The sequence below is a fragment of the Anarrhichthys ocellatus genome, unplaced genomic scaffold (genome assembly GCF_004355925.1).
Source record: "Anarrhichthys ocellatus isolate YVR2014 unplaced genomic scaffold, GSC_Weel_1.0 scaffold42, whole genome shotgun sequence".
In the NCBI taxonomy this organism is placed as follows: Eukaryota; Metazoa; Chordata; class Actinopteri; order Perciformes; family Anarhichadidae; genus Anarrhichthys; species Anarrhichthys ocellatus.
The window spans coordinates 1,872,268-1,883,913 of NW_022280072.1; positions in this window are offsets into that span (position 1 = coordinate 1,872,268).

Consider the following 11,646-nt stretch of genomic DNA (forward strand, 5'->3'; position numbering starts at 1 on the left):
GTGTGTGTGTGTGTGTGTGTGTGTGTGTGTGTGTGTGTGTGTGTGTGAGTGAGAGAGATGAGTTTTCAACCCTAGAACTGAAGGAGCCAAGTGTCCTCTCTCTGCCTCACAAAGTCACTTTCCCTCCTCTTTCTACACGTCTCCTCATCAGCCCAAAGTCGCTCACTCCCCCCTCCTCCTCTTTGACACTCCTTCCCTCTCGTCAGGGGGTCCCGGTCAGCTCTGAAATTAAGATTCACACCACAACTCCCATCCGTTGAACAGAGGGAGGAGTATACCGTGAGCTAAACCCGTCTCTCCTCTTCCTCAACTGGGGTCCCTTCCTCTTCACCATGCCTTTGTTCCTTCCTAAGATCACAGTAAAAACATGCTGAAAGGTCCGACCGTTAACTCCCTCTATGCAGCACTTTGTGTGCCAGGAGTGTGCATGTGATCTGACACACGCGTCTACTTTGCCTCTTTTTTTTTTTTTTTTTTTTCCCGTACCGGCCTTGGGATTGCACCTCGTTTCTAAATTTATCCTCAAAGTGTGCCACCTCTCCTGTGAGCGGCTGCTGGGATTCTGTAGTGGAGGAGGGGGGGGGGGATAATCTGTGAGGGGAAGAGTGGCGAACGAAGGGGGGGTTGTGCTGTATGTGGGACACATCAGCTCACATCCCTTTCTCTGCTTCTTTCTTCCTCTTTTTCTTATCTCTTCTGCCATCAGCCCATCGCTGTTCCCAGGCTGCTGGGTTTATTTGGGGGGGGGAGATTATCATTGTGTGTGTGTGTGTGTGTGTGTGTGTGTGTGTGTGTGGCATTTGCACTAAAGTAGCTTCTTTTTGCATGGCCGTAATTAGCATATTTGCATGGAAATATACATGTACAGGAGTGTTTTTGTGGTGTTTTTACAGCACAGTTCAATACAGACTGGACGCTGGAGGCCCCTATACAGCAGACCATCTGAACTACTATACATTTAGGATTAAACCTGGTCAGATGTGTGTGTGTGTCTGTTTTGGGGGCCGATAAAGATACAGCCCCATGTATCCACTTGTGGATACCCATGAATAGAAAATCAATATCCTCAGCAGGATTAATTACTGGGCACATAGCACGTGCAAGCTTTAGTGTGTGCATACCGCTGGTGTCCACACACACATGACATTTGCTCACCTTGTAGGATATTAGTGGGAGAATCTACGGGACCTCGTGGTGTTAGTCTGCCTGCTGCCATTTCACGTCTTCATTGACGTTTAACAATAGCTGTTATGTTGAGGGAATAATTGGTTCTCTAAGTGTCGAGGTGTGTGTGTGTGTGTGTGTGTGTGTGTGTGTGTGTGTGTGTGTGTGTGTGTGTGTGTGTGTGTCTTCCACTGCTCCGTGTGGTTAATCTCTCCCCGACAATAGCCTCCCTGAGCTGCCAGCTCTCCGGCCCACAGGCCTGGAGTGAAGCCTGGGGAGCGGGGTTGGAAGTCACCCAGCCGGGACTCAAGGGACTGGGCTTGGACTGCCTCCAACTCTCCCTGTGTGGGGATGATTGAGGGGGTTGCAAGGACACTACCGCTCTGCGAAGAGGGGACCGAGAGAGGAGGGGAGAGATAATGGAAGGAGAGGGGAACAGATGGAAATGGGATGCGGATAGGATGGGCAGGGAATGAGCGGTGTAGGACATCCAGTTGTGGCTGCTAGAAGCAGTATTCCCCCTGCTGTTTGTGATGCTACCGAAAGAAGAAAAGAAATCCATCTGTTGTTTCTTTGGGAATACACTGTCAGAAATCCCTGCAGTATGCTCCATTACACCAAAAGGTTACAGAAGTTTCTGTTAGCTGTAGTTAATGCTGCTGATAAATCTGTATCAAGACGGGTCAACTGTAGTTCCACACACATATTTTGTCAAAAGGCCTCGGCAACAACTCTGACTCAAAGCTTCAGAAAAGCCTTAAAGGCTCATGATCTGACATTGGGAGCATTCTGATTGCCTATGTCGCCGGGTCATAGCTAACAGCGCTAGCGATGTAAACTAAGGCGAAACCTAAGGGCTACGCTTCTGTGACGACTCTATATATCTCTACATGGCATCAGTTGTTTGCTGCAATATTTGTTTAGACGTTATTCAATACTGCTCCTTTAAAACAAAGTAATAAAACATCAGGAGACATTTAGAGATTCTCTCTCCATGGATGGCTGTGGGTGTCTGCTGCTTGTTGAAAAATCTTCAGAACATAAAAGCTTGAATCTCAAATGAGGAAATGAACAGTTCGCTGACACTGAATCTGGATAAATTGTCACATATTGGGAACTGTAGTTGTGCTCAGGGCGTGGACATCTGCCACGGATGTAGATGGGACTATTGATGGTGATTTACTGCAAGGTGTACCGTAACTGCACTCACCGTGGCAGAGCAAAGGTGGGGAATTTAAATGGCAACAAAACCTAATTTATAAATGTATTCATCCAGTTTCTTATGGGCTTAATTGCCTCAATTAAATAACCCCCTTGACACCAAGCGTAAAGATACAGATGGTGCAGTTTCAGTGAGTTTCTTTTCTCTGATTTCCCCACTGACACAGCAATCTTAGGAAGAAAGAACACATTCAAGGTTCACCATCTGTATCTTCACGCTCAGCGGTGAGAGGGTGATGATTTATATTTCCTTTGAAACCTCAGAGACTGCACTAAATACCGTCTCAAATGAATCACTTGAGTCTACTTCAGTCACAATTCAGTCTATAGTACGTCTCAAATTCTGATGGACGTTAATTAGAAAGGCCTCATCGTTTTCCAGAGACTTTTTTTATTTTATGGAAATAGTGTTGTCATCACCTAACGGGGCTTGGGAATGTGATGTCATGTGACCGCTTGGTGCGGTATGAACTCACGGTTTGTTGTTATGCAGCTTCAGCTTATGTCGTGCTACAGCTGGTCATCCTGTGTCTACCTACATGTGTAACAGAAGTGACGTGTCTTTGGTATATCTAATTAAACATGTTAAGGCTTTACTGATTGCAGCTCTAGTCTTTCCCATAATTTAAGTATTGACTTTTTTTAGCCAGTGCAGCGACTATATACGGACGGGCAATAATTCTATTTGATTATTTATCGTATTCCATAAACTCCATCATTTCGTTCCTAAATCATATATCGAGGTATTGATAATAACTAGCCCGTACTAATTAAAATTCCTCTGAAGATTTGATTATTTTGCACATTTTAATTAAATGAGAAAATATTATTAAACTGTGGATCAGTTCAATGTTATGGTTAAACTGGATACAAATTCGAGGCTATGCAAACTCACAGGTGGTCTGATGGGAATGTTTGAGCTGATTCACAAGATTGTTAGTGGGGTTACGCAATAAAACGATATTTGAGTTTAAATTCATAGAGGCAGAGTTCATGGACTCATCATATATTATTATTATTAGTGCATATACAGGCAGAAAGTCACCACAGTCAGTCTTTATCAAACGCTGTCCAATTCTTCATTCTTGGTGTTTAATGCTAACAAAATAAAATTAGATGTGTCTTTGCTGCTGTTTAAAGCCTCTACACATCAATAATAGTGCACCCACACAGATCACTAACGTCTGATAAATACAAACTTGATTGACATCTCCCTCACCATTCTGTTTCTGTTATCTTTTCTTTAAAAGGTGCAGTCAGACCAGACTTCACCAGCAACAGTTGTTGTCATTGACCCGTCTGTCCTTTCGCTGACTACAGTTCTGTACTTCTGCACTTCTCCGGTACTTGAATTATTTCACCTTGCAAGAGTTTTACTGCTGACTGTGTTGTAAAATGTACCATCTGCAGCTTCTGCTCCATAAACAAACACCAGTATTCACAGCTACAGAAGGTACGCCGCTGAATTACTCATAATTCATATTACCTTGATGTCAATTGATGAGTTAACAAATGCTCTGAATACAGAGGACACATCGGCCCCCGCTGCTCCATAAAGTGAGAATACTTCTCGAATTAATAATGTCAGATATTTCCAATTAAAGTTGGAAATGTATTTCGAAAGCAATGTTTATTCTGCTAAACAGCTCGCAGTGCTTTGTAGGTCACGGACAAAACTCCCCAGATAGATGGAAAATGAACGCCTTTTCATCGTTCTGAAGAACAAAACAGCTACAGACGGGGAATTGAGTCCTTGTGTATTTTCGATGATGTGAGCCGAGGCTCGCGGCCTTGTGGATCATCTAAATTTGCATCGGCACAAAGACATGGCTTTAGTTAACTATGATCAAGACAAACGTCTCCCTTCACCTCAGCTGACTCTTTGCTGATGAAGCGGGAGAGTTTCTGGGTCGTCGCGGCCCTTTTTGATAACGCCAACCAAACGGCATGAATGAAGCATCCGAGACCCTGATTATTCTGACTGAGACCAGATCTCCCCAGCAGTGTGTGCATAGTGCGTGTCCTGCACTGCATGTTCATACAGTCTATGCAAGTGTGTGAACATGTGCATCTTCCCAACAGTTGATTATTTTTAAGCCTGTCTTGGAGTTTTTTGGGCTCGCACGCACGCATACATTGCAGAGAGGAACCACGTGATAAATGTGTTTCCAATAAGACCGGGGGCTTAGTGTATTCTGCGTTAAGAGGAGAGCAAAATGAGCAGTTTTTCTCCAAGGAAATATCTAGAAAGAGATTGGACAGCTACAGCGGTATCACAGATAGTACATGGTAAATGAGCTTAGACTGTGATAGTCAACAGGGAGATAACGATCTCTTGCTCTCTCCCCGTCTCTCGCTTGCTTTTTTTTTCACATTTTGTTCTCAGCTCTCGTTTATTCCATCTTCCAATATGCATTTTTTACCGTTGCTCTCTCCCTGGTGCTCACTGCTGCTACAACATATCCATCTTGTCATTTTTTTTCTCCCCCTCTTTAGAGATGTGGGAGGGGGGGGGAGAGAGAGGGAGATACAGTATCCCTGTGTATTTAGCTGTGAGTGCATGTGTGAGTGGATCTACGCGTGTTTGTGACTGCTACAGTTATGCATGCCTGCCCTCACGCCGGGCATAAATCATCATTAGAGATGGCGTGTGTGTGTGTGTGTGTGTGTAGGTGGGTGTGTGTGTGTGCGCGCTAAGACGGACGGACTGCAGCGACCGAGCTTTCCGTGCTCAACAGGCTGCCTCATTGTTCCAGCTCCGACGCTCTGTTCCACTCCGTTTCCAAGGTTTCCGAGACTGCTGTAAAACACACACATGCATACACACATGCATGCATACACACACATACACACACACACTCATACATACACACTCTGCGCCGTCACTGAGAGCAAGTGACCTTGCACAGTGATGAGTGACCGGTTGATAAACTCTGCTGAGAGAGAGAGAGAGAGAGAGCGTTTACTCCGCCTCCATAAAATGGCTCGCACAAGGCTAGCGGGCAAGTCGCTAGCCTTGGCGGCGATGGCCGAGTGGTTCACACACACACAAACATGGCCTCTGCAGAGCCGCCATTTTACCGTCTGACGGCATCAATTCGCACTCTGTGAAGCCTGCATTGAAAAACATGCGTTAGTCCATAACTATATTTCACATTCATGGCAGATATCTTTCATTTGAAGTTCTCCATCACTTGGTTTCATTCCTACGTTGGGTGTCACTTTTTGGGCCGTGGAGTATTGGAATCCGTTGTAACCTTCTGTGAAGAAGATTTTGGCCAAAGTATCACTTTAATTAGTTATATTGCATATAATTCTATGTATGTTATTTAGCCGACAAAATGTTCTGTCCAAAACTCCAAATTTACAATGTTACAAGATCAATATAAATGGCTCAGTATTCAACTTACCTTAAATGCTCAATGTGTAGTTTTCTGACGCGAGGGGTCTCTCAATCAAAACAATAACAGAAGACAGTTTGGTGACGAAGTGAAGTAGTGTGGGATCATGGGAGTTGCAAGGTCAGTTCCTGTCGTAGGTAAAGAGGTTTCACGTTCAAAAAGGCAAAAATATAGGACGCATAAGGTTTTGATAGATTGGTTCTCCTCAGCTGACTCATTTGTGTCTGGTGTTGTGAATTGAAGAAGAGGCCATAAAGAGCTTGTTGACGCAGCAGAGGAAGACATGTTTAAGAGTTGGTCGTGATTATTAACGATAATTACCTGCTGCCCTCGTTACTGAGGGAGAGAGGGAGGGAGGGAGGGAGAGGGAGAGAGGGGAAGGGTCTGTGTTCATCTCATGCTGGATCTCTCTCCCTCTGATCTGTCGGTCAGTGTGGGACGCTCCCTGCTCGTCCTCAGCTTCCTTTGCTCCGTATTAATATGCGTTTTGTTATCCGAGTGGATATTTCACAGCATTCAAAACACTTTGACAACCCTTCTGCTTCTGGCTTCATTCACCTGGCAGGCCTCCAATACTTTGACTGTGTGTGTGTGTGTGTGTGTGTGTGCGCGCGCTTCTGAGTCTTTGCCAGTCACTGTGTTAGGGGAGGTATCACAACTGACAGTTTTCTTTTTCCTTCCTTTCATTTGTATCCCATCATTCATTGTGTGTGTGCGTGTGTGTGTGTGTGCGTGTGTGTGTGTGTGCGTGTGTGTGTGTGTGTGTGTGTGTGCGTGTGTGTGTGTGTGTGTGTGTGTGTGTGTGTGTGTTTAAAGGAGGCGGTAAACTACTCCTCCAGCAGTTTGATCCACTATCCTCAGCCTACCTTCTGACCAGCTGGGGGGTGTGTGTGTGTGTGTTGGACGCCAGGCAAAGAAAAATCAATGGTATTAATTTGCGGAGGCAGTGGTGTGAGCTGAGGCAATCTGCTGCACACTGGGAGCCACGCTTTGCTGTGATTTACCACACACACACACACACACCTCCTTTCCAATTCCACCACCCCAAATCGTACCTTCCCTCCTCTCTTCCCCTGTTTAGTTTGCATTCACAGACAATATCAGTTTACAGTTTATGAGGCACACTGGAATGTCACGCTTCACTCGCTCCCGTCTCCCTCTCTCTCCCCCTCCCCCCTCCCTTCCCCTCTCTCCCTCTCTCTCCCTCACTAGCTCGCTCTCGTGGTCCAGGTAATTAAAAGGCAGGCTGCTCCATGGTGGCAGGAGGGAGGAGAGGACTGCAGGGTAGAGACACGACCACACACTGGCCATGCACTACCTCTGCCAGCGCACACGCACGCACACACACACTCGCACTATACAATTGTCTACCAAACGCAGTCAAATGCGGTTTGTCATTCCTACCACCTGCACCATTTTCAAATCTCAGTGCGTTTATCCTGGATAAAGGTTAAATCAAAATACAGAAATAGACTGAATTGAAATGTTAATGTTTCCAATAGAGGAGTTCGATCATGGCTAAAAGAGAACCATCATTGTTCATCACCTGGTGCCCCTCTAGACATCTCCTGTGTTCTGTGGATGTATTTTCTTCTGTATTTTAACTTTGTTTGTTGAAAGTATTGTGGCTTTGCAGCTGCAGTGGTGACGGATCAGTCTGCACTAACTGGTCTGCAATTACCAAAACCCTCATTTTCTTTCAAAATTAGTGTTAATAAATCACGGCTCATAGCAGTTTCATTTCAGGGCTTTTATGTCACAATTAATGTACTTGAGGAGATGCACCAGCACGCCACGCTTAACGAGGAAATGACTCGAACTTGACTCAAAGCACTTCCTGTGACAAGTCACCCACTCCACGTCCTCTTCACATACTCTTCTTGAGTGCATCTCATTTCTGACCACTTTAAAATGTCTGCATTCAAATCAGTTTTTTCAGTTTGAAGTTAAACAGGAAACTTAATTTTTTGTTACGTCTTTTGAATCACTGGACACTACATGGCGCACCATGCAGTGGCAATGGGGATGTTACGATACCAGACATTTAGAAGTGGATACCAACATCAGTGAAATTACACGATTCCTGACACCCAATTTGATACTACGGTCAAAAACTACGGTTAAAAACGCTGTCACATCGTGACACATCGTTGTACTTTACCTTTGCCCAATACTCATTTTCACTGAAAAGGACACGAATGCGTCACAATGCCCCCTCGGTGAACGTTAGCCGTTAGCTCCGCAGGGCGGTGGTGCCCGCTCACTGCTAACGTTAACTAGCTCTCCTGCCGGCTTCAACACAGATTTGTTGTTCAAGATGTGAGCTCAGGGAAAAACTGGGTGGATAGTGGGGTTACTGTGTTTTTTGGGGTTTTAGACGCTGGTGGTCTCGAGCCTGTAGAAAGAACAGTACCTTCGTGTTTTAGAATTTTGTCATCTGACTTGGTACTGAAGTTTCAGTTTTTGTGACATCCCTAAGTAAGAATGCAGCAAAAGTGGCATCGGTGTAGAAAGAATGCAGTTACCTGGACCCAGACTGGGTTGTTGAGGAAAGGCCCGATGTCCTCTATTGCGTTTCCAGCCGAGCACTAACTCACAGCTGGTTTCAGCAAATGTAGGTCTGAACAGAAGACCAACTTTCTTTGTCTTTTGTCTTCTTTCGGCCTTGACGCCTGCCTCTGACAGGCTCACGTTACACAACACCTTATTGATTGGACATTAACAACCATGCGACTGTGACAAAGACGAAATGTGGTGTAAAGCTTGCTGTCAAAATGTACTTGGTCGACATGAAATAATGCGGGTTAGGTTGCAAACAAACTGCAGGAGCAAACGCCGCTAACGGCATTCTACATAGTTGTAAATTATCCAGCGTCTTATCACACATTACTGTCTACAGTACGAGTGAGGAGACATTACAGTCTCTCTCTGAGCTAAAATAGACGACCACCTGCCATGAACTCCAAAATGAGTCAATTATCATGTTTTATGAGTTATTAAAACCAACATCGTACACATATCTTTCACGACGACAACTAAACCTGCATTTGATGAACTCGGAGCGACATTTTTCAGTTTTAATGATGTTCGATGATCGTCAGTGATGGTTTCCGATGAATACGCGTATCATTTGATATACAAGTACACATTGGGACAGCGCTGTGCCTACATTACTCACAGCTATTTATTGTGGCAGTTAGGAGGCATTTTCAGCTTAGTGGTGAATGTTCGGTACATTTACAAACTAAAATGAGCTGCCAGTCTCCGCTATAGCATCAGTGTTGATCCTGGTATTTTGTTCACGTACACTGGTTGTGATTTAAAAAAAAAAACAAAAAAACCTTTTGTCACAGTTATGAGATTAAACTCGCACAGATGCAGGACGTACAGTTATGAGATTAAACTCGCACAGATGCAGGACGTACAGTTATGAGATTAAACTCGCACAGATGCAGGACGTACAGTTATGAGATTAAAATACACACACAGAACAGGCACACTGCTGTCTCTCTGTCCAGCATAACACCAGACATGACTAATCCACTGTAGAGGGTCTTAATCCAATCAGACCTGTTGTCTGCTGAACCAAGACAGAGGGCCACCGCTCTCATATTGTTAAACATGAGAGCACGGCACACTCACACATTTTACCTCAAAACACAGCATTGTGTTGGTATGCTACCTGTAAAGTACGTGAAAAGCTGTTTCATCATTTTGTATTTATCAGTTATCTTTACATTGGCTCGCTAAATTTAATTACGACGTTGCTAATAATAAATCCAGAAACAGGATCATCATCGGGAAACTATTTAGCCCAATTTTATTTTGAGGTAAGAACTTAAAGTCAGTGCTTCTGAAATGTAACGAGGGATGCGATGAATCAACCCAGTATCATGGCAGGTTGTGAAATGCAATCTATTGGTTCGTATACAGGGACACGAATTGTAAAATATTGCCAAAGGAAAGTCAATAAGGAGCTTTATTCAGGGCGGACACACAAATGAAATGCATCCATGTGACTGAGCAACAGTCGGAGTAAGTGACGTACTTTATAGTATCCAAAAAGATGATTCTTGGTGGAAGGGAAGTGGATAAGTATAACAAACAGGACTTTACACCAGAAGGCCGGTGTTCGACACCGCATTGTGGTTTTATTGTAATGGTTTGGTTCACTAAACCAAACTGTTGGTTGAATCTCTTCGTCTGTCAAATAAAGGCAAAAAGTTTGAAATAAACTAAAATAAACTATTCCTATATTTTTGACGCTGGGCAATACCTGATTATTATCATCGGACTTTAATCGTGTTATTGTCTCGTAAAATTATTTTTGACTAATTATGATTCAATCATTGTATTTTCATTTTAAACAACAAAAAAAGTAATTTTATTTTTTTGTTTTACATGCTTTAAGACATTAAACCTTGATCTTGAGATTGTGACAACACGTATGAAAATGTGGAAATTCTTCTCTTGAATGTTCAGCTGAGTTTCATTTATCAGCCGACCCCGTCGACCCCGTTTCCTGCTCTCTGGTCTCCGGCTGCTCATCCTCACTGACATGCACGGCTGCTCAGTGTTTTAATTGACTTTGGCTTCTGCTTTTGAATAACATAAACAATGAAAAGCTGCCAGGTGGTGGTTGTGAGGCTCCGGGTTATTACTCCCACACTCAGAAACTCTCACGTGGCGTTAAGATGCTTTCCTCTTTATCTCTTGAGCCCCTTTTCATTTATTTATCGTAATTCATAACTCAACACTCGTCTTTGCCTTCTCTTCTCACTTCTGTCAGTCTCTGTCACGAGGCCAGTCTGAGTCTTCTCTTTCTCACACACACACACACACACACACACACACACACACACACACACACACAGATCTCACCCTGCTTCTTTGAGGAGATGAACTGGCATAATTCTAGTTGTGTTGACTCCTCATTGACTGTTTGCTGTTGTTTGCTGGGTTGTGGATTGTTGATGACTGATGTTGTGTTATAGCTTTTTCTCTGTCATCTCAGCCAAGAAGGGAAAAAAATAATAATATTCCCCGGTCTGCTTTCATCTCGGAGACCTCAGACTCTTGCCTGTTATTGAATAGCTGAGGAGTCATTTTCTAGTTTCTCGTGTCGGGAAGAAGAAACTCGGAAGACAAATGGTCCAATTCTACTTTAACGGGCCCATTCATATTGTAATGGAGGGCTGGAACAAAGAAAGGGGAGAGCTGGGACATTAGGAATGGCACAGTCAGCCTTAGTCACTGTGTTTGACTCTGCGTGAATGTGTGTGTGTGTGTGTGTGTGTGTGTGTGTGTGTGTGTGTTAGAGAGAGAGGGGTTTTTTTCTCTAACTCTCTCTGTTGGAGATGTACTACCTCAGAAATATTCTGCCGTCTGATCCATTTTAGTCATGTGGCAAACAGCCAGGGCATCTTTTCAATTACAGAGGTGTGTGTGTGTGGAGAAGGGCAGACAGACAGACAGACAGACAGACACCGCGGGCCGGAAAAAAAGAGATATTGAGAGGAAGCAAAGGGTGAAACAGCAAAGGTGCAAGAAAAAGAAAAGGAGGGAGGGATGTATTCCTCCACCGCTGGCTTAAGACTTGCCAAGAGACCCGGAGCCATACGAGAGGAGCAGTGGGATTGGAGAGACAGACAGACAGAGAGAGATGGAATAAGACGGCTTTGCCACGAAGGGAGAAAATAATGCTCCCCCTCTGTCTTTAAGCCGAGCAATAATTTAAAGCCTCGACCCTCTGAAGCCTTGGATCCACATTGACTGGTCATCTTAAATCAAATCAGGACACTGGGCTGGACCGCTGTGTGTGTGTGTGTGTGTGTGTGTGTGTGTGTGTGTGTGTGTGTGT